The sequence below is a fragment of the Lepidochelys olivacea genome, assembly GCF_965140295.1.
Source record: "Lepidochelys olivacea isolate rLepOli2 genome assembly, chromosome: 4".
NCBI lineage: Eukaryota > Metazoa > Chordata > Testudines > Cheloniidae > Lepidochelys > Lepidochelys olivacea.
The window spans coordinates 138703205-138727346 of record NC_140414.1 but is presented as its reverse complement, the minus strand read 5'-3'; positions in this window follow the sequence as shown (position 1 = coordinate 138727346).

Sequence of the window (24142 nt, the reverse complement as noted above, 5' to 3'; positions counted from 1 at the left end):
TAGCCCCCATTCTTATATTTACAGCAAAAACTGAAGGTAGTTAAGCAACCAAAGTGACAACAAAGTCTGAACCATTGTCTGTGGGACAGCTAATTTAGACCCATTTGTTTCCAAATTTTTTTAAAACTTAAGTATTGATTTTCTGCCCAAGGAAGGCAAAATTCTATTTTAGTAAAGAAAGTGTGTAAATGCATCCAATTTCTTGGAGAAGAACTTAGCAGAATTATTAGCAAAATTAAAAAGACTTGTCAGGGAGATTTTCTTACAGCTACAGGAGACTCACGGAGTCCAAATCTAGATTCATAGATGATTAAGATACTACAAATATTCTTGCAGAACTTCCTACTCTCCTGCTGTCATGTCTTTAGAGAGTCAGAAGGGCGATACCTGTAGGGTAAACAAAGATAAAAATTAATATGGCTTAGCAAGAGTTTAGCAGGATTCAAAAAAGGATTAGACATTTATGTAGATAATGAGAACACCAATAGCTACATTACATAGGATTCAAAATTTTTAGAGGTATAAATCTTCATGCTTCAGGACATAAACCAACCACTACCAGACAGAAGTTAAGAAGAATTTTTTCTCTATGTGCACATGCTATTCCATAATTGTCCTTTTCAGGTTTTCTTGCACCTTCCTCTAGAGACTGAATAGGGAACTGGAAATACTACTGTTTCGATCTGGTAAGAGATATCATATGTTCCTATCAAAAAGTGGCTGTTAATCCGGTATGAATTTTAGTTATAAATATATAGGATATTTATCATTTTGTCTAAAGGGAATTGAATTTTATCTGCACAGTCCCACCCAGGCTTTCCATCTAGGGTGACCAGATAGCAAGCGTGAAAAATTGGAACAGGGGAGGAGGGGCAATAGGCGCCTATATAAGAAAAAGCCCCAAATATGGGGACTGTCCCTATAAAACTGGGACATCTGTTCACCCTATGCCCATCAGTGCAATCAAAGGAACAAGGAGTCCACCTAGAGTGAGGGTCATGTTAAAATCTAGGAAGACTCTCCTAAAAAATTCTGGGTTTAGCTGAAACAATGTTTACTAGAGAGGGACATTCTGAATGGTAATTTCACATGAACATCTTGAGAGACATAACCTATGATCTATTCAATATCCCATACATGAAACCTGAGACAGAACATCCTTTGGTTTGGATATCAGAAATATTATGGACAGGGATGTAAATGCTGATTTTCCATGTCATTTGGGTTAGAAGACTGACTTGTCTAAAATAGCAATTAGAATCTTTGACATGGGGAACAACACAGAGCCACTAGAGTCCAAATGAGGGGCTGTAGCTTGGCAAGTAGTTAGGGAGTGGTAGGCTTAAAGGGAGGCAGCCTGAAGATCGACAGCATGAGAGCAATTGTCGCATGTATGCTCAGATAGCTGACTTCTGTTTTGTAGGTTTCACGTGTAGAGTTGTAATATTGTAACTAATCTTAACTCTCACTGGTTCACTGGGATTATTCCTGATCTATATAGATATAAGTGAGATCAGAATAATTAGTATATCCATCTTGATTATTTTGCTTCTCTTGAACAGAAAAAGGGCACAGATTAAGGACAGATTTTTAATAGCCTATAATATAGTGTACATTCTAGTAACTCAATGCTTGGACACTGCACTGCTGGGACATTGTGACAAGAATCTACTTGGTTCAGAACCTTTTGCTCTCTCAACATTGTATTGAGAACACATTTTAAAATCTGAACATTACACATATTATTTAGTGGCTCCATGGTTTTACAGGATTACATGGTGCAGTTTCAGTTCATAAAAATGAAGTCCTTTAATATCAAAACCAAAATGCATTATAGCTTAGAAAAAAGGATATTTTCAGGTATGCATTTGATTAATTTTCCATAAAATACTAAGTATCATGACCTCTGATTGATCTATAGAGTTTCAGTCATTCCTTTGAAATTGTAGTTTTAATTCATTTTGCATAAAATATGGTCAGTAATGTGTTGGGGTAGCAGCTCGGGCTAGCTGCCTGAGTATGTGCCCAGGGGGACAGGAAGGATTGTACTCAGGGCAGCTAGTGTACTCAGGGCGGCTAGCCATGGCCAGGCTGCTTCTTTCAGGCACTAGCTCAAGCAGAGTTAATTTAGGTATAGCTACGTGAGCTGGAAATCACACATCCCAGCTCAGATGTAGACATGCCCTGTATTAACTGCTACTCACATCAAGGATTGCAGGATTTTATTTAGCATAATACCATTTAGCTGAACAAAAGAGATGCAAGTTTTCTCTGACAGCTTCACACTGTAATTGCAAGGGGGGGGGGGAATCAGAACATAATTTGCAAGACAAAAAAGGAGAACAGCATTAAGAGATAAGGGTTTCGTTAGGGTTCCTTCCCCACTCTGAAATCTAGGGTACAGGTGTGGGGACCCGCATGAAAGACCCCCTAAGCTTACCAGCTTAGGTTAAAAACTTCCCCAAGGTACAAACTTTGCCTTGGTTTTGAACAGTATGCTGCCACCACCAAGCGTTTTAAACAAAGAACAGGGAAAGAGACCACTTGGAGACATCTTCCACCAAAATATCCCCCCAAGCTCTACACCCCCTTTCCTGGGGAAGACTTCATAAGAATCCTCACCAATTTGTACAGGTGAACACAGACCGAAACCCTTGGATCTTAAGAACAATGAAAAATCAATCAGGTTCTTAAAAGAAGAATTTTAATTAAAGAAAAGGTAAAAGAATCACCTCTGTAAAATCAGGATGGAAAATACTTTACAGGGTATTCAGATTCAAAACACAGAGGATCCCCCTCTGGGCAAAACCTTAAAGTTACAGAAAACAGGAATAAACCTCCCTCTTAACACAGGGAAAATTCACAGAAAACAAAAGATAAACTAATCCACCTTGCCTGGTTTACCTATACTGGTTGCAATATTGGAGACTTGGATTAGGATGGGTTGGAGAAGATGGATTTCTGTCTGGCCTCTCTCAGTCCCAAGAGAGAACAAACACGTAAACAAAGAGAACAAACAAAAGCCTTCCCCCTTCCCCACAAGATTTGAAAGTATCTTGTTCCCTTATTGGTCCTTTGGGTAAGGTGCCAGCCAGGTTAGCTGAGCTTCTTAATCCTTTACAGGTAACAGGATGTTGTCTCTGGCCACGAAGGATTTTATAGTACTGTATACAGAAAGGTGGTTACCCTTCCCTTTATATTTATGACAGGTTTGAATAAAATATTTATCATTCCAAAATAAAGGACTAAATGTGCTCACATATGCATATAAAGACCATCCTCTATAGTGTAGGAGCAAGAAGTGAATGCCTTCAGGGTCAGTATCTATGGATTTCAGAAATCTGGTCCCATTGGCTAGATTAATTTAATTCAAAGTGATTTAAATCACCAATTTGAATTATGATCTAAATCATCATCAAGCAGGAAACCTTGATTTAAATCATCCATTTTAATCTTGTGTTGAATTAGTACTTTTGAGTTATTTTCCTAAAGAAAGGTTGATTCTCACTGGTTGGTATAATTTGATACTTCTTTTTGCTAACAAGGAGGATATACTATACAGATACACATTTATTGAAGCAATTATGTAGCTTAACATATGTATTCAGATTCTTAATTTTCACATTTTTATGATGTTAGAAAATGGTGAATGACACATTTCTTATTTACTAGATGATTCATTTTTTACTTCTGTATTGTGTTAAGCTGCACTTGGCCGGAAATTGCAATGCAATTAAAATGCACAAAACAGCATTTTTTGTTGTTGTTAATTAGTTAAAATACGGCAGCCTTACATTTTGTGGATATAGAAGGGGAAAAAGTAAGTTTGCAAAACATATTTTGCATTTCAAATTAACGGATACATTAACTAAAGGAAGTATTATGTGTAGTTAATGACTTGAACTGATTTTAGCACTAGTAGGTCTCACCTTCTCACTCCTTGTTTTTATTCATAGATTGGAAAAGGAAAACAAGTTTTCCTGCTTTTTCAACTCCCAACCGGTTCCACAGCTTGCAATGAACTAGTCATTGAACTAACAATTTGAATAAACTGAAATGAAATGAACATATTCTCTTGACACCTGCAGAAGATGCTAGTCAAAAGCTGGTTTATCACTGTAACAAACTCTCGTTCTAAGTCCTTAGCCAGTAACTTTCACCAGTTCAGTGCTTTGACTTTCTTTAAAACTTTGGCAACTGACACATACTGCTTGGGAAATTATTTTAATAGTTTATAGTAAATTTAGGCCTTAATATAAGTTGTCACAATTTCAAATTTACTTTTCAATATGTTTATTTTTAAAGAGAAAAATATGTTTAATTTAAATAAATTAAACTGAATAAATGCCTAGATAGGAAGATCCATATAACTGGAACATATCTCCACAATGCATTCTCCTCATGATAGAAGTATAAAAATACTATACTTCTATAATAAGAAGCATGATCTGACCCACAGCTATTTCCTACTGGAAACATCTATAATATAGTACTGTCTCCTCACAGTGAGTAAAGTAGTTTCAATGACTGTCATCTCACTTGTCAATGAAGATTGAACCTGTGACCTCCAGAGCTAAAGGACAAGCCTCTACCGCTTGAGCTGGAAAACTATGCCCCATAGCTGAGTGCTGGGACAGAATCCTGTCCTCTGTGGAGTAGGCATAGATGGAACTATGTGAGACAAATTGGTTACTCTGCACACTGACATTCATAGCCAGAAGGTTTAGCATTAACAAGCTCAATGAATGCAGTATGGCTATTAACATTATCGTTTTAATCCTTCCCTCCTTCTGGGTCTGCGCTGTTTCCATCACCTCTCTTCGGCCCAAGACATACAAAATGTCAGCAAAGATACCAGCTCTTTTTATAGCTACGTTTTTTATTGCTCGTTTTAGAATCCCTTTCATATGGAGCCAGACCTCTTTAGGTCAGAAAATAAGCTGCCTGCTTTTATACAACAAAGCAGCAAGTAGAGCAAACTACTTCAACACTGTACTTGAGTGCTTTACAATAAAAGAGACGTGTCCAAAGCTGGCACCGTATCTGTTTTCTTTATTTGTTTATGAAATTATGGTTTTCATGATAAATACACTAGGTCCTTTAGAAATCTATGAAATCCTGAAACACAAAGAGGAAATACCATTAACAGACACAGACAGATAGACAGACAGACACAGCTTTTCCAAGATGCTGGCAGAGCAACCAGATAAATTCACGGAGGCCAATTCTTGCTGGCTTTGCATCTTGTGTAGCTATTTACTCCTGTGCAAAGCGAACAAGTGCAAAGTGGATGTAAAATGGAGACCAGATCAGAATGGCAGCCTCCACTTTCCACATGTCTACAAGCTTGATCCTGCTCCAATTAAAGATAATGGGATTTTGCCATGGATTTCAATGGGAGCAGAATCATGCTTTAAGTAACTACAGAATCAGAATCAGGCAGAATCAGAATCAGGACTATGACCTTGTATTTGCAACTCTTGTTCCCCTTATCCATTGCTCTGTTATCTTTGGGTTTTTCCTACCTTGATCTTTCCTCATCCCGTCATTTCTGTTTAAATTGGATAGTAAGCTCTTCAATGCAGGGGCTATCTGCTATTATTTATCTGTAAAATGCCAGACACGCTTTCAGGGGTCGTATAAATACAAATGATTACAATCCACATCTTTTTCACCAAACTAGGCTGAGCAGATGCACCCATTGTCAAGCTGGGAGACTACTTGAAGTGGGGGGCACGGCTCAAAGGAATCCTTTCAAAAATGACGGGCCTTTTAGAAAAAGGAAGCTTATTCTAAATTAGAGTCACATTTTGAAGACTTAGGAAAAAATTACTCAGTAATGATCAGAAAAGGAGTTCTATTTTTTTCTGAAATGTCAGCTTTGTTGAAAAGACTTGACTCTCCCCAAGTGTATTAACATTAGTTTGGCGCCAGGGAGCACAGCGGGGGAAGGAGCTCCTTTGTCGCGAGAGTTTTGCTTGAAAATTATTTTTTTGGTGATTTTCACAATTTCTAACCTGTACATAACACCCACCAAAACCTAATAGATTCCTGTTGGCACCTTCAGTTCCATCATGTGCAGACCTGCCTGCTATTTGCTTTAACGCAAGATGTGTTATGTTGTTCCATGTTACAGAGATATAAGGGAATCCATCAGGGAAGCACCTGCTCTAGCGGATTTCAGCCAGACCTTGGAGTGAGTCATGGTTGTAACCTGATCTACTGGAATGAAGCAGAACAACATGTAACCAAGGTGCAGCGACCTACAACTTTTTAACCATTCTGATGAACTGCCCCATGGTAAGCAGACCTCAGCCAGCAGGGGGGCGGGAAATAGATCTTGATGTAGTTCAAGGGGCAATGGAGTACTCTCACGAGACTCTTCCATTGTGAAACTGCTTTCATAAGAAATCTGCCATTAACAATGGAGTCCTGTTGTCAGACTGATTGTGCTTTATTGCTCTGCAGCATGCGACTGATTGTCATTGCTAGTCTTCATCATATAAGTGCTTTCTGTGTTAATATCCACAACTCTGTGAGCGGCCACCTTCTCTGCTGCTGGCGTAGAAATTTTCCATCTACAACGCACAGATCCTTTACAGCTGAGTGCACGCGGCGTATATATTGTACGCACGCAGTACTGATATTTAAAAATCCATTACAGGTCGTGTTGTTGTTTGTGTTCATTTTAAGCTCTCGCTTCCTGAAATTGCTTATGCACTCCCACGGGGGTTCTCAAACTTCATTGCGCCGTGAACCCCTTCTGACGACAAAAATTACAACATGACTCTAGGAGGGGGGACCAAAACCTGACCCAGCCTGAGGCCTGCCACCCTGGATGGGGTGGGATGAGCCAAAACCCGAGCTGGGGTGTGTGTGTGTGTCGGGGGGCAGGCGGGGAGGGAAAGCCAAAGACCAAGGGCTTCAGCCCCAGGTGGGGGACCTGTAATATGAATCCTGCCACCCAGGGCTGAAGCCCTCGGGCTTCGGCCCCGGGCAGTGGAGCTTGGATTTGGCTTCGACCTTGGGAGGTGGGGCTCGGGCTTTGGTCCTGGGCCCCAGCAAGTCTAACACCTGCCCTAGCGAACCCATTAAAATGGAGTTGTGACCCACTGTGGGGTCCTGACCCACAGTTTGAGAACTGTTGCACTGAAAGGAACTTCCAAAGAGGACCTAGGAGGCCCAAGCCAATATGAGCTAATCTTCAAAGATCTTCTGAGGGTAAGAGCAGGACAATCAGCTTTATACTTAGTTACTTTTGCCTGTGTTTTCTAGTATGAGAGGTGATTACTTGAAAGTAATTTTTATGTAGAATTCACAGTATTTGACTACGTTCCTTTGGAAAAGACATTGTTGTCCACTCTGTTTTTTAACTATCGGCACTTTGCATTTTTCAGATGGCTGCAGAGTTTGAGCTCCAGAATGGTTTTCCTCTATTTCTGAATGAGTATAAAAATTTCCCCTAGCACCATCATTCAGAATCAAAAGAGGGATTAAAGAGGATTTGGGTGTTTGTTGTAAAATATGGTGTTATCTAAAGCTGCCATTGTTAAGCAATTGTATTCTAGTCAAAGTGGCTGCATGGTTAATGTGGTGGAACAATGACAGCCCAGCACACATGAATGACTAGTAATGTAAGGGCTGGTCATGTAGCTCTGTCTACTGAGACTTGGTCTACATTACCAACATATGTATGTCAGCATAAGTGTATCACTGGGGGATGTGGAAAATCCATATCCCTGAGAGACAGTGATACTGATCTAACCCCTAGTATTGACAGTGATATGTCTATGGGAGGGTTCCTTGTATCAACATAGCTACCATCTCTCAGGGAGGTGGAGGACCTATGCAGATGGAAGAAGGTCTCCCATTGGTGTAGGCAGTGCTATCACTAAGAGCTACAATGGCTCACCTGCACTGCTGCAGCACTGTAAGTGTAGACAAGTCCTAAGTCTGGTTGGTAAGGGTGAAGAAAGACCCAACAGGGCCCTCAAGAAGGTCCTCAACTGATGTAAATTGGCCTAGCTCCTCAGAAGCTTCACAGGTGGCAAAGGGCATTGATGAGAGGCTTTACTGTAGAAGTATGTGTTGAGGAGAGAGTTGAGAAAGGAGAGGAAAACTTCCAAGCATAATGGGATGAGGACCATAAAAGGCACAAGGGTGAAACTAGATGGATAGGAAAAGGCTGACCAGGTAAGAGCCTTGGGAAAAGTGAAGAGAGCAAGTAAGGAAGCAAGCAGTAAACGTATCTGAACCTAATCTTGCTGCATTAAAGTCAATAGTGACACTCCCACCGATGCAGGATCAGGCTACCTTGATGAACATTTGACATCCAATTCTTCATTATGTTGTACCTCGAAATGGCTACCTCTCTGAACTGGTACTATTAGACTTGTTTTGCATGCCCTTTGCATATGTGAAAAATACTACACAAAGCAATGGAGAATGTGACTATTTAGGTACAGTGAGAAAAGAAACCAGGACCTTTCCAATGCTTCATTGTCTTACTAACCCAGTCACTTAATTTTAAAGACAGGTTTGCAATAAAATTCAAATGGGGCTGATATGCTGGCTGTGACGTCCATGTGGTCAGGGACATGATGTGTTGACCGTGGTATCCATGTGAAATTTCAGTACATTTTAAATATTGAGCCTCTGTTATTTTGCTCAACAAATAAGTGACTGGCATTTGGGCTTCACTGTGGGGTGTTATTTTAAAGCAGCAGACTGGAGGAGGTAATTGCAGACCCATGACTTGCAACTTTTCCCCCTGAAAAGGGGGAATAGAAAGCTTGTATGGGTTGTAGATGTTTTTAGTGTTGTCAGCAAGAGAAATGGCAAGTAGAATCAATGGGTCCTACTACCCAGGCACTGCCAACAATCTAGCAATATGGCTGGCTAGCAGGGAAAGTACTTTGGTAACGGTAGCTTGTATTTCCACCTGCAAAAAGCAAAACAAATGTTCATTCTAAACTATCGTATTTTAAATGAAGGAAGACAGGGATAAAAGCATTATAGAATAAATTGGAAGGAACAACCCACGAGACACTCGATCTGGTCTCCAGGATAACTAACAAACAAACAAAAAAAAGCCCGTAGTTCTAGGATGAGGATTATGGTCACCAGCTCCATTCTTCAGGTACAATGTAACTGTCCACCACAAAGGTAGCACTTGCGTAGAAGACAACAAAAGTTTTTTGGGTAGCTGGTCGAAGACCATTAAACGAAGTCTCACAGAATCTAAGAATTGCCTCAAACCTCACTGCTTTCCATTTCAAATGCAAAGTGTGCTTCTATGATCTCGCCTTCAATAATAAATACCTACAGCACGGCAGACATAAGATAAATATTGCCAAAATTTCTGATATAATTTTCCCACTTGGGGAGAAAGAACACAATGGGACAAATCTTTCCTTTACTTATATTTCAGCAATTCTGAGGACAAAATGGCTGCTGAAACGTGCCCAAATGCATTTTGCATGGATGGAGCTGACCTTGGTTTCTTTTGAGAATGGGTAAACTCCACTGGGACAAAGGATGACTTTTCTGAGCATTTCTCTGGTACAGATACACAATTGCCTGAAACTGGGGTTCATTCCAAGTGGAAACAAGGATTTAGATGTTAAAAGGTGAAGTGTACACAAAGCAAAGCGGGATAACAGATGTGTAGCTACATATAGTCCCTTTTCCTGATATTGAATCCTGTCTTTTGAGAACTATGGAAGGACCCTGCCAATATGGTTTGTTGTAAATTGAAAAACAAAACCAAAAACAATATTTTTTCTATGAAATTGTGTTCTAATATTTCTAAAAGAAACAGGTTTTATCGAAAATCTAGGGCATGTCACTGAAAGCGGCCTCCGCATGGAACTCACACTGAAGTTAACGAGAGAACCATATTCAATACACTTATGAGATCGGGTCCGTATAATTGTCCCTTGGAGCATTGGAAACCCAAACAGAACAGCATGATCCTAATGGATATTTTAGCAACAGGAGCCCTTTAAGTACCTAGATTAGACAGACTAGACAGATCATGAGCACAAATAAATGAAACTGATTGAGTTATATGGCCCAAGACCAGTGAAGCGCAAAATGCTGAAATGGTGAAAAGTAAATTAGATTTGATCAATTCTGTTTCAGTGCTCTAGGGTGTTAATAATAACACAGAGAGTTTTAAAAATACATAGGCTTTTTTATCCTAGCAGCGTCCCCTTTAAAACAGATTTGTATCTGAAAAAAAGTTTTGCAAAGTTTATTTGCTTCCCTACTGACATTATTGTTGACAACCTCAGGACTGTATAATTTGTAGTGGTAAACAACACACCTCTTTGGGTTTTTATCTTATCTGTTGAGTGGGATTGACTGTTTTATAAAAAAGATTCTCAGGGCTAAATCGTCAGTTGGTTTGAGTCACCATAGCCTCACTGAAATCCACTGATATTTGCATTAGTTGAACATTTGGGATGCATTTAGCCATCCGCACAAATATGATGTGCGTCGCTGGTGTTCCAGTTACCGATCAGGACTGCAGTACTTTGAGACGGTGGCAGTGAGTTTTGTCCGCAGAGCAGTAGAGGGTATGGCAATATCTGCATGCACTGCGTTCAGAAGTCAGATTGTAAATATTCACTGCCGTGCTATCAGGAATGAAAATGCTTCCTTTGAATAACTTTTTCCTCAATGAACCTGATTACAAGCATAAATATACTGAATTTCAATGCAAATAGGAAGCTCACTCTTTGTCTCTGTTTATTGAGGTTACAGATCTGGAGAAGTTTGAAATTCCAGAGATCTTTTACATGTACAAAACTTCAGGACACAAAAAAAAAAGTCTCATCAAATGAAAGAGGCACTGATCATTTATCTAGCCTGCCAGCCAAAAGATCTCCAAAATATTGCTTTTATTTTTCTTTTTGAAACCACCCTCCATTAACATCACATTTGCCTGAAGTTTCCCTGGGCCTCATTTCCCCACATCCCTGACAACTGATGCTCAGTTTGGAATCCCTTCCATTTTATTCAGCTTGATTTCTTGTTTCAGCTTCATTTTAAATCCAGGGGACCCCAGTTCCCCCTTCTGTTACACCAATTTTTCAATGTAATTCCACTGAAGAGGCAACGGGTTTAGAGAACAAAGTCATAGAATCACAGAATATCAGGGTTGGAAGGGACCTCAGGAGGTCATCTAGTCCAACCCCCTGCTTAAAGCAGGACCAATCCCCAACTAAATCATCCCAACCAGGGCTTTGTCAAGCCTGACCTTAAAAATATCTAAGGAAGGAGATTCCACCACCACCCTAGGTAACGCATTCCAGGGTTTCACCACCCTCCTAGTGAAAACGTTTTTCCTAATATCCAACCTAAACCTCCCCCACTGCAACTTGAGTCCCATGTCTCTTGTTACCACTTCACAGTACATTCATTACCTGTTCAGATTTGCACCATTCTCAGTCTCATTTCACTCCCCTCTGCACAAACAACAATTTTGATTTTCCCACTGTCTCTCCATTACAGCAGTCTCATCACATTCCAGTAGTGCAAGCTCCAATACCATTTCCATCTCAAAAGAGGATCTATTCTACTTAGGTTATAAAGTTTTTTTCTGTGTGATTACCAAGAATAAACAATGTAGACGTGGTTTCCTGTGAGTGCTTCGGTGTTCAGAAAGACCCGGAGGGAATTGCTTGGTTTCGGGATAACATGAATAAATCTTCTAGTGTTTTCCAGAAAAGACACGAGGTCTGATTCTCTGGTTCCTTGCACCTTGTGTGGTTATCTACACCTGTGGAAAGTGCATGGAAAAATGCCACCGGATCTGAGTGGCTTCATATTACACCCTATAACTGTACATGATTGTAGGAAGTACAAAGCAGGGAGGATCAGGCTGCTTGAGTGTCCAGCCAAATAGAAGCCACAAGGTAGTAGAAATCTCACAGGAAGTGTCCGAGGGAGGGAGAGAAGGGATTGATCATCTGCTCACTTACATCAGTCCAACCCACTGCTATCCATCGACCTACTTCTGATTTACATCAATGCAAGTTAGTGGAGAACGGGACTCCAGATTTCTTGCAATGTTCAGATAAATTCACACAAGGCTTTAGGTGCTTATCCAAACAGAACCACCAAATCTTCTGAAATTCACCCCTCACTAATTATAACTTGCTTTACTGGGAGAGAGAGTACTGTTCACGAAACTAGGGATATTCCATAATCTTTGCTGAAGGGTGCTATGGTATCTAACTTTTAGCTAGACAGCAATCAGAGTCAAGTGGATGGAGCATGAATTTAACACATCACCTGAAGTGAAAAGTGTGTTCTTTCCATTTTTTAAAAACTCTTGTAATGCTGGTCAAAGCTTGCACCTGAATAAAATGTTTCCTTCCCTAGCAATTATCACTATCTTTTCCTCCCTGTGTTTCTAATGGAACTTTAAGTAAACATCAGGTGAGAGGAAAGGTGAGCTTGTGGTTAATGCACTGACTGTGGATCCATGGTCCCCTGACAGCCTGGCAGGCGGGCTGCCTCAGGATCAGGGTCCCCAGGGCTTTTAGGATCCACTGCTCTGGGGCAACCTGCCAGGTGGACTGCCCCTGAGTCAAGGCTGCATTTGCTTTCATAGAGATTTTTTTTTTTAATTTGGGGGATTGGTTCCTAAGTGGAAGAAACCAAATTTTGAAATATCAAAATCCTCCGCAATGGAGTTTCTCTTCTCCACCCAACTTTAGAACATACATTTATGAATTCAGCTCCCAAAAGGATGTTAGGGCAGAACAAACACAAAGACCTGGCCTTGGTGTCCAAGAGTTTTGCTATCTGGTTTTAGGTGTATTAAAAGACAGACTACAGACTAGGGACCGAATGGCTAGGCAGCAGTTCTGCGGAAAAGGACCTAGGGGTGACAGTGGACGAGAAGCTGGATATGAGTCAGCAGTGTGCCCTTATTGCCAAGAAGGCCAATGGCATTTTGGGATGTATAAGTAGGGGCATAGCGAGCAGATCGAGGGACGTGATCGTTCCCCTCTATTCGACATTGGTGAGGCCTCATCTGGAGTACTGTGTCCAGTTTTGGGCCCCACACTTCAAGAAGGATGTGGATAAATTGGAGAGAGTCCAGCGAAGGGCAACAAAAATGATTAGGGGACTGGAACACATGACTTATGAGGAGAGGCTGAGGGAGCTGGGATTGTTTAGCCTGCAGAAGAGAAGAATGAGGGGGGATTTGATAGCTGCTTTCAACTACCTGAAAGGGGGTTCCAAAGAGGATGGCTCTAGACTGTTCTCAATGGTAGCAGATGACAGAATGAGGAGTAATGGTCTCAAGTTGCAGTGGGGGAGGTTTAGATTGGATATTAGGAAAAACTTTTTCACTAAGAGGGTGGTGAAACACTGGAATGAGTTACCTAGGGAGGTGGTAGAATCTCCTTCCTTAGAGGTTTTTAAGGTCAGGCTTGACAAAGCCCTGGCTGGGATGATTTAACTGGGAATTGGTCCTGCTTTGAGCAGGGGGTTGGACTAGATGACCTTCTGGGGTCCCTTCCAACCCTGATATTCTATGATTCTATGAAAATCAATTTACAGTTGGCAGTGACAACAAAAAACCTGGCTATTAACACCAAATTCCAAAATACTAGAAAGATCCATTAAAAGTCTAACCAAATAGGTCTTCTTACTCTAAATCACTTGCAAGATGGTAATTCCCAATATTTTCAAATGCTATTGGCTCAAGGATGCCCCAAATACAGCCTCAGAACTACATACAGTCCACAGAGTCCTACAACAATAATAGTAGTAACGTACCACTTAGGACCAAATTCACAGCTGCCACTTTAGGCACCGAAATCCCAGACTCATGCTCCACTAGGATTCACGAAGCCCCGGCTTTGAGCAAACCCTGCAGGTGCCTAAATTTTCTGAGCAGCTACATTTTTGCAGTAAAAGTTCTCTAGGTGCCTATGTTTCTCCCTCGGAGCGGGTGCACTGCACCCTCACACAAGGCCTCTGGACACTGAAGCCCTAGAGTGATGAACAAACTAGGGGAAAATAGGCCTAACTCACCGATCCGGTAAACATGTTCAAAGCTTGCCTACCTGATCAGGCCCTTATAGAGAAGTTTGAATAAATGTCGGGGGGAGAAGAGGTGGAACAGAACAACGCTCTCCATCAGTGCAGTGATTAGGGTACTCAGCCAGCCTATGAAGACCCCCCACTTCAAGTCCCTCATCTACCGTAGAGGGAGAAGAGATTTTAACAGGGATCTGCCAACTCTCAGATGAGTTCCCTAGCCACTGAGCTAGTCTAATGGGGGGCCCCCTCACTGTCCCCTGTTGACACTGTTCTGCTGTAGATAAATAATTTTAAAAAGCCATTGCAGCAGGGGAACTAGACATTGGGTCTCCTACCTCCCAGCTGAGTTCTCTAACCACCAGGCTATAGAGTCATCGACCACGCTCTCTCTCTCTATCTCCCTCCATTCACTGTATAAGGACTCCGAGCCTAAATCAGGCTGTGTGTGAATCCTAGCATGAATCCTAGTGATTTTCTAGATGTCTAAATTTCTTGGTGAATCGAGCCCTTTACTGTTCATAGTATCTTCAAGGATTTCCAGGCACTTTACAGACATGAATTAATTAAACCTGAAGCTATCCATGTGAACTATGGAAGTATTCTTAACCCCATTTTATACACAAGGAAATGGAGACAGAGAGGAGAGGTTTGTGTGACCTTGGGCAGGCTCACACAATGTGGGTTAAAAGCCAGGCATTCTGGCACCTTATACTGTGTCCTAACCAGTAGAATGTGCTTCTTTCCATGCCCTAACAAAGCTAAAGCAACTTCAGGTTTTTATTGCAGATGAACTAAAAAAAAAAAAAAAATCCACTCATCTTTAAGGCAAGATACAAGAGTAAATAGTAGTTGTGTTGTCCATTTATTTTTGGAATTAAACACAGTATGTAAATATAATATGCAAATTGAGTGTGGCCCTTGGGCTGCTGGCAAGTTCCTCATGCATCCAGTGGCATCGCAAGTTTCAGGCCTCCCTGCTGTTGATTAAGAAATTTCCTTGATAGACCTATAAATATGGAGCATTAATGTGATTAATGTGACAGTCAGCCGTGCAGAAACGTGTTTAAATGTGACTCGATAGCTCCGTACATTCGCATGACATTGGCCGAGCAAGAAAAATAAATGCTACCCTTGACAGGCTGCTGAGAATTCAGCACTTGAACGTTGAGCTTTAAACATCTATAGACACAGATGAAGACGAAGATGAAGCTGTGGCATTGTGAGCCAGCTTCAGACAAGGAGCCTAGTCCAGATCGTGATTCAAATGTAATGCACACCACTCACTGCTTCTTTGCAGGCACACTGCAGCTGCAGAACTATATATATATTACCCAGACTTTTTTTTTAACTGAAGAAAGAAGGATGAGGAAAGGATATTTTTATGCTTTATTAGGAGGAGGTTTTCCTCTTAATTCATAAAAACTGCATGTAGTGTGCACAGATCACCACCCACCTGCAGGGCTGGAGCCCAAAGCTTTTTGCCAGACATTCAGGGAAATCAACACAGCTGAGATGGGGCGTCCATTCAAAACAACTGCAGATGCAATGGAAGCCATTAAAATGACCTGTTATTTGAGTGGGAGCTGAGCGCACGTACGTTACAATCACAACACGTATGAAGAATAGAAGGCATGTTTCGATAGGATTTCAAATGTGATACAGAATGCCTTTTCAGTGATATGTAGCATGTGGCTGGCATATAAGGAACCATAATGAGAAGCTTATTAATTACACCCATGCTTTTCAGGTCTCCTTTGAATGAAAAGACAACAGTTCTTGATATTCAAGATTTTGGCAGCTGGACCTTGGATCACTGATAAGGCAACATGGTGTAGAGTAATCAGTGCAGTGATCTAGAAACTCCTTAGTTCTGCTACCAACTGACTACGTGACTTTAGAGAGACAAGGTGGGTGAGGCATTATCTTTTACTGGAGCAACTTCTGGGAGTTGATGGGAGAGACAAGTGTGTGCGCCACACAGGTGTACTTAATCCAGCCTCAGTGTGGGGAGATCGAATAGATGGCACACACATTTTAGGTAAGTCACTTGACCTCTCTGCATCTCAGTTTCCACCAACCCCTCTGCAAAATGGAGAAAACTCATACCTACCTAAGGCTGCAGCATGGAGAATATTGTATAGCACTTTGAGACAGTCAAAGCACTATATAGACTGAGACCGCCCATTGTATCATACTGGCCAATACTGGCTCACTGTTTCCTTGTGCTCCCCCTGACTGTCTGTTGTATCCAACTCTCCTGTCTCTGTTCCTAGATTTAGACTGTAAACTAGGAAGTCAGGGACTATCTTGTTATAGTATCATAGAGATGTAGGGCTGGAAGGGACCTCACCAGGTCATATAGTCCATCTCCTCACACTGAGGCAGGATTAAGTATACCTAGACCATCCCTTACAGATGTTTCTCTGACCCTTTCTTAACAACATCCATGGACAGGAATTCCACAACCTCCCTAGTTAAGCAATGGAACAGGTCACCTATCTTTATAGTGAGAAAGCTTTTCCAAATATCTAAACAAAATCTCCATTGTTATGGTCTGTACAGTTCCCAGAACAAGATTTTTAAGCCAGACTCATGATTTCTGAATGTTTGAAGCTGGCAAAACTGAAAACTGGCTCTAAGAGCGTCTCATTTTCTGTGATCACGAGCCAGTCTTAATTACATACATGCTCAATAGTAATTTATCAGTAGCTAATTTGTGGTGGATACCACATATACCACAATACTATTAATAGCTTACTCCAAGATTTTAGGGCAATGAGGACATTTCTGAGCTTCATTGTGGGTGTTGTTTACAAAGTTTTTCCCTTTTAATTGATTTACCCAGATATTAGGAAGGAAAGATGGACAATAGCAGGATGAGATGAAGGTCGTACTGTCAACCTGTGAAACTCTGCCAGAGAATGTTGTGAAGGCCAAGACTATAACAGGGTTCAAAAAAGAACTAGATAAATTCATGGAGGATAGGTCCATTAATGGCTATTAGCCAGGATGGGCAGGGATGGTGTCCTTAGCCACAGGGCACAGAACTTCCCCCACATAATTGCTAGCACATGTTTTTATTTATTTATTTATTTATTTATTTTATTAAAGAAACCCAATCTTGAGTTAAAGGTTGTCAGTGTCAGAGAATCTCCCAATACCCTTGATATATTGTTAATGGCTGGAATTAACTTGAGTTAAGCACTTTGAAGAGTAAAGCGCTGTTATGGTTTCCAAGTGCTAAATGTTATTAGTACTGGATTATTGCTGAAGAACTCTCTTTGTGAGTACTGATGGGCAAATCGGAAAGAAAAAGTTATGATCTGTTTGGAACCACACCAAAAATATAACAGCAATATAAAAAGACTGCATCACACCAGTTCAGCCTTTCAATATTTGTTCTGAGCATTTCTATTTATTTTTCTCTTCAAGTCTCCATACAAGTGTTCTGCCTCTTTTCCTCTCCAACCTGTGTATCAGGTGGAAGTGTAAACAATACTTGTCATTTGAGCAATATGATTATTTTTATTGTTAATTAATTGTATTTCTGTAGCACGTAGGAGGGTAGGTCATGGGACAGGACTACAGGTGGATGAATAAGTTGTTTGTTTGTTTTTTTTCAGTTTGTTGGCAAATTTCAAAAAGCCTAAGAGAAATCATTTTCTGTTGGACCAAAATAAAATAAAGCGAAAGTTTTCAGCAAATCAAAAAAAAATCATTTCAGGTCAAACAACATGTGATTTTGTCCATTTTTGAACATTTTCAAAAATAAAAGGAAACAAAACCATTTCAAAACATTTTTTTTAAATAAACAATTTAGAAAAAGCAACATAAATTTCCAAAACATTTCGGTCTGGCCAACTCTGTATTTTTTGCTGAAAAAGTTTCAGCCAAAATGTTTTGCTCAGCTCCAACCAGGACCATGTTATGCTAGACACTACACAAACCCAGACAAAAGAGACAACGGTCTCAAATTTCAGTGGGGGAGGTCTAGGTTGGATATTAGGAAACACTATTTCACTAGGACGGTGGTGAAGCACTGGAATGGGTTGCTGAGGGAGGAGGTGGAATCTCCATCCTTAGAGGTTTTTAAGGCCCGGCTTGACAAAGCCTTGGCTGGGATGATTTATTTGGTGTTGGTCCTGCTTTGAGCAGGGCATTAGACTAGATGACCTCCTGAGGTCTCTTCCAACCCTAATCTTCTATGATTCTCTGATCCCTGCCCAAAGAGTTTTCAATCCAAGTACAAGACAAGAAGCAATAGATGTCTATAGGTAGATCAATGGAGGGAGCACAAAGAAACAATTAGAAAAATATTGCTTAGAATGACAGGCTGTGTACTCATCACACCAAGAGCTTAACCATTGTCAAGATTTTTGTAGGCATTATAGAATAGTAGTGTTTTGAGGATGGTTTTGTAAGAGGATAAGGAGTTAGTAGCCTACTATATTATATTAATTACTTGCATTTACATGGCAAGCTTCATGCAATTGTGATGGTTTCCATATTGACCAATACCAGGAATTGAACCAGGGACTTCCAAATCTAAAAGGATAAGCTCATCACAACTTGCATATGGGGCCTCAGCTATCTAGCTAAGAGCTTTGTAGATTGGGCACAGAGAAAGACATAGCACGTACTGACCAGGGGCTACACAAGGATGCCAAAGAGCTTTACAATTAATTAATTAAGCTTCAAAACAACCTTAGTGTAACCTTTGGGTGGGCCAGAGTTTACTTCACTGCTCCTCTTATAGTGCTCCAAGTCAAGACAATCAAATCCCAAAAGAACCAGAGGAATGAATTTAATTCTCAAGTACCAACTTTATAAAAATGTATATTGATAAAAACATCATAGCTTAATTTCTACTAAACAACAAAGCTACTTCATAGTCCACACACATTATCTTCACAGTTATAAATATAAACCAAATTAAATCTAAACCAGTCAGTGTCAATCCCCTCCCGCCCCACATTGAGAAGTAACTCAGAGCTCCTAAAGCTTAGGTTGAGTTCACCTGAGTTTCAAATAGTGTCTTTGTTCATCAACTCTATACAGTCTGCTGAATCAAAAGCACTGCAGTAATATCTTCTCTCCTCTTGCCTGCAGAGATCTTCATTTGGACAACACACAGACTCTTTCTCCTCCTCTGCTGGACTGAGGAATCAAGTAGCTAGTCAGCTAACTAATTAACCAACCAATAAGTATTAAATGTGCAAATGTTACAAGACAAATGCAAAACTAAGAATAGAAAACATCAATGACTCTTTCCCCATCACCACATTTAAACAAGAAAGGAGTGAGTGAACCTGACTGGGTAAGACAATTTGACTAAAAAAATTGGCTAAAATCAAATAACATTCAAGGTATACAATTAAAATGAAAGAAATTAATTTTCCCTCCCAATTTCCTCTTTGTACAACTAACACTGCAAGGGCTTTTCTGTTGGAAAGTTAACAATATCATCAAGAATTAGGGGAAAACAGCCTATTATCTGCTCCTGTGATGCTGAGCTTCTCTCTGCTCACAAATCCTTTTGTAAAGCAGCTGCCCTGACTACTTGACCTCAGTGGAGTCTATTAATCCAGCTACAGAGAGCCTACTGAGCATGCCCTAAACTACCACCCCCAAGTCCAGAAACTTTTGGGAGTGGAATGCTAAATGGGCATCTGCAGAGCATCGATGACCCAGATACAACTCATTCCTCTCCCTACCACCCACACCCTTCTTGTCCCTAGATCTCTGAAAGAGATATCTTCCTGTTTGGCACCCGGGTTACATTAGGTTCAAGTTACAGATCGATAAGATGAGACACGGAGATGGTGAGCGATTTGTATTTTATGTGAGAACAGACACTCCCCGTTAGAAGCTGGATTCTCAGTTTCCCGCTTTACTTACTAAACCATAGTGCAGTCAAGTGGAATCTATTCTATGACCAGCAGTTGTCACTGCTCTGCTGTGATGTGCATTTTTTTTTCTGACAAAACCCATTTTATTTATAGGTGAAACTGAGCAAACCTGCAAAGGCAAACAACAGATTATCTTTGCTTCTGTTTTTTCACACAAAAAAACCCCAAACCACCTGTGAAAAGTCCTGTTGGCCTATTACTTTTTACATGCACAAATTCTTGCACTGCTCTTTCAAAAGGTGTTCTTTAAATAGCAGGAGTTATGCAGGGTTTGTTATGCAGAAGATAAGGGGCCCAATTCTCCTCTGATTTATACCAGTGTAGAACAGGAGTCAACGCCTTGGCATCAACACAGTTACAGTGATGTAAAACAGGTGTAAGTGTGAAGAGAAACCAACCAACGAGCACACTTTTTGTTATGATTAATACATTTTCTCCTGTTTTAAGCCTCCAATGAAAAAGTATATGCTAGGTCTGTGACTGAAGTGACCAGACTCCAAATATAGACTCTTTGCCGATAACGTAAAGTCTTGCATTAAAGAAATTTGTAGTTATTCTGCTTAAGTACTTTGTTTTCATTTGCTTTGTTAATGGACCTGAACGGATTCCCCTCCCCCCCCACCCATCCACCTCCAATAATATCATCATGATTCCTTTCCCCCACCCCGCACCAATCCTATACAATAATATGACACTGGAATTGTTTTGTTTTGTTTTAACTCCATGGATTTTGCCTTCCAAAGAATTTTCCCCCAAAGTCTTTCTGCTGCCTGGATAGCAACTAAATTGGAAATGCTAATATTTCTCTTTGCCTGATTCCCACCAAGGGAGTGTCAAAATATCAATAAAATGAATTGTGTGCACTAATGGAGACATACAGATTTATGTATTGTAATGCACGTTGTTTAATATTACTGTCTTGTAGGAATTCACTTTATTTTTAATTTTCATCACATTTTGCATTTAGGAGCAGCATGTGAGATGTTTTGTATGAAAGGCCAGACTTCCAAAGTAATTTTACCAGCAGTCAGATAAATGCACAGAATTCATTGAATGTCTCAGTTATATGGAAGCATTAGACCCTTAATAGCTCCAAATCAGCATCTCCCCTTAGGTTAATAAATCTGTATTTTAGTGGAAGCATTGGAATATAGTAATCTAAGGCTGCCCGTTTAAAAATTGAGCTGTTCTCTCTGTTACTGGGAGTAATCTTTTCAAAAAGGTTAGGTTCGACTTTTCTTCTTACAGCTTCTGTGGTTATTATATCGTGCAGAAATGAGTATCTGAAACATGTCATTATGGATTAGTGTGGACAGCTGGCCTGATAGTCCCTGTATAGATTCAGTGAGTCCAGTTTTTAAATACATGTGACTTACAAAAGTGTAATGATCATTACCAGATGGCACCCCAGTTGGCAGTATCAGCAAATAGAGTAATATCTGAACAGGCATGTGTTATGCTCTCATCCTTAGAGGTGGTCCCTACATATTGGCATGGGATTGAGACATATTGGCATGGGGTTGCTGGGAATCCCTTCGTTGCTCTGTCCATACAATGTGCAGAATAGAAGAGCACTGGCCTGATTTTCACTGTGCTCTGGCCCCTCTATACTGTCTGGGCAGTAAAAAGGTGCTTATTTTAAAGAATGTGTACACAACCAGAATCAGCTTTCCCCGCCCCCCACACAATCTCTGTTGTTATTCCATCATTTTTTCCACCAAACATATAAGAATCAGCTGCAAAACATTTTCCACACCAGAATGAACCAGGCAGACACACTGCAAGGGAATCCATGTCCAAATCTTAATCAAACTGTAAAAAAAAATCTCAGTAAACCTGGTAGACCTAAAAGGACAAAAGTTCCATTTTCTGAGTTTCTAAACAGTCCTGGAAGAGCTGTCACTCTCAATGCAAAAAAAAAAAAAAATGAAACAGAAAACCATGAAACTAAATTTCAGCTTTCAAAAGATGACATCAAAAGTTTAAAACATTGCCTCTGAAAAATTGTTTTTGTTTAGCAAAGAAAACATTACAAGTTGATGTCATTTGCACTGTGGAAAACCTAGGGCATAACTGGCTTCAAAACTGAGCTTGATATGATTAGGTGTTTTGTCCCTACTGCTCCCCTTGGAAGTCTGTTCCAGAACTTCACGACCTTGATGGTTAGAAACCTTTGTTGAATTTCAAGCCTAAACTTCTTGATGGCCAGTTTATATCCATTTGTTGTGTTTACATTGACACTAAACTTAAATAAAGCTTCTCCCTCCCTGATATTTATCCCTCTGATGTATTTATAGAGCGCAATCATATCTCCCCCTCAGCCTTCTTTTGGTTAGGCTAAACAAGCCAAGTTCTTTGAGTCTCCTCCTAAGGTAGGTTTTTCATTCTTCTGATCATCCTAGTAGGCCTTCTCTATACCTGTTGTAGTTTGAATTCATCTTTTTTAAACATGGGAGACCAGAATTGCACACCTTATTCCAGATGAGGTTTCACCAGTGCCTTGTATAATGCTACTAACATTTCCCTGTCTACTAGAAATACCTCACCTGATGCATCCTAGGACTGCATTAGCATTTTTCATGGCCGCATCACATTGGCAGCTCATAGTCATTCTGTGATTAACCAATACATCCAGGTCTTTCTCCTCCTCTTTTGTTTCCAACTGATAAATCCCCAGTTTATAGCAAAATTTTCGTTGTTAGTCCCTAAATGCATGACCTTGCACTTTGAACTATTAAATTTCATCCCATTTCTATTATTACAGTTTTCAAGGTTGTCAGATCATCTTGTATGATATTCCGGTCCTCCTCCATATTGGCAATACCTCCGAACTTTGTGTCATCTGCAAATTGTATTAGCACACTCCCACTTTTTCTGCCAAGGTCATTAATAAAAATGTTAAATAAGATTGACCCCAAGATCGATTTCTGAGGAACTCCACTAGTAACCTCCTTCCAGACTGAAAGTTCACCTTTCAGTATGACACATGTAGTCTCCCCTTTAACTCATTTCTTATCTACCTTTTGATTCTCATATTAATCTCCATTTTCTCCAATGTAGTTAATAATTCCCATGTGGAAATGTAGCAAATGACTTACTGAAATCCAGGTAGATTAGATCTCCTGCATTTCCTTTGTCTAAAAAATCAGTTATGTTCTCAAAGAAGATCAGGTTGGCCTGGCACAATCTACCTTCTGTAAAACCATGTTGTATTTTATCCCAATTACCATTTACCTCTATGTCCTTAACTACTTTCCCTTTCAATATTTGTTCCAAAACTTTGTATACAATTGAGGTCAAACTAACAGGCCTGTAATTTTCTGGATCACTTTTATTCCCTTTCTTAAAAATAGGAATTATATTAGCAAATCTCCAGTCCCTAGGGTATAATCCCTGAGATTATTGATTCATTACAAATCTTTGCTATTTGGCTTGCCATTTCATGTGCCAGTTCTTTCATATTCCTGGATGGAGATTTTCCGGGCTCCTCGATTTAGTCCCATTAAGCTGCCTGAGCTTGATTTCCACCTCTGATATGGTAATTTCTATTTCCAAATCCTCATTACCGTTAGCTACCATGCCACTATTCCTAAACTGTTCATTACCCTTCATTGCTTGACTAAGGTTAGAAGCCTGTGGCAGAACTAGAAATTAGACTCAAATCTTCTGAATCCCAATCCAGTGCCTTGACTACAAGAATGTCCGTCTTCTCCAAAATGTAGGCCAGTAAATTTCCCCCAACAGTCACTGAATTTAACAACCTAGAAAATTCTCTTCAGTATCTTAAAAAACAACAACAAAAGTTTTAGTGGATCCACTATAATGAAAAAGCAACCCTAAAAAGTACCTCACCAAAACACAGGCACTTAAAAAAAATTACAGCTATGAACAACTATTCTGTACTAATCAATTAATGTTCATCCCCCTGCTCTCCTCCACCCTGCATCAAAAGGTAAACAGACATTACCCCTAATGTATGCAGTTGGTAAAGCAGACAAATTGCCATTACAAGAAGGCCGAAAGCTAGTGTGTCAAAAAAGGTCTGAAGTTTAGTGTTTTATAGGAAGACCCCATGCAGCAAGACATCTGCACTGATCTTAACAAGTCTGTAACCATGAATCTCTCAAGTAAGGGTACCTCCAGTGATGGACCTTGCCTGAATTTCC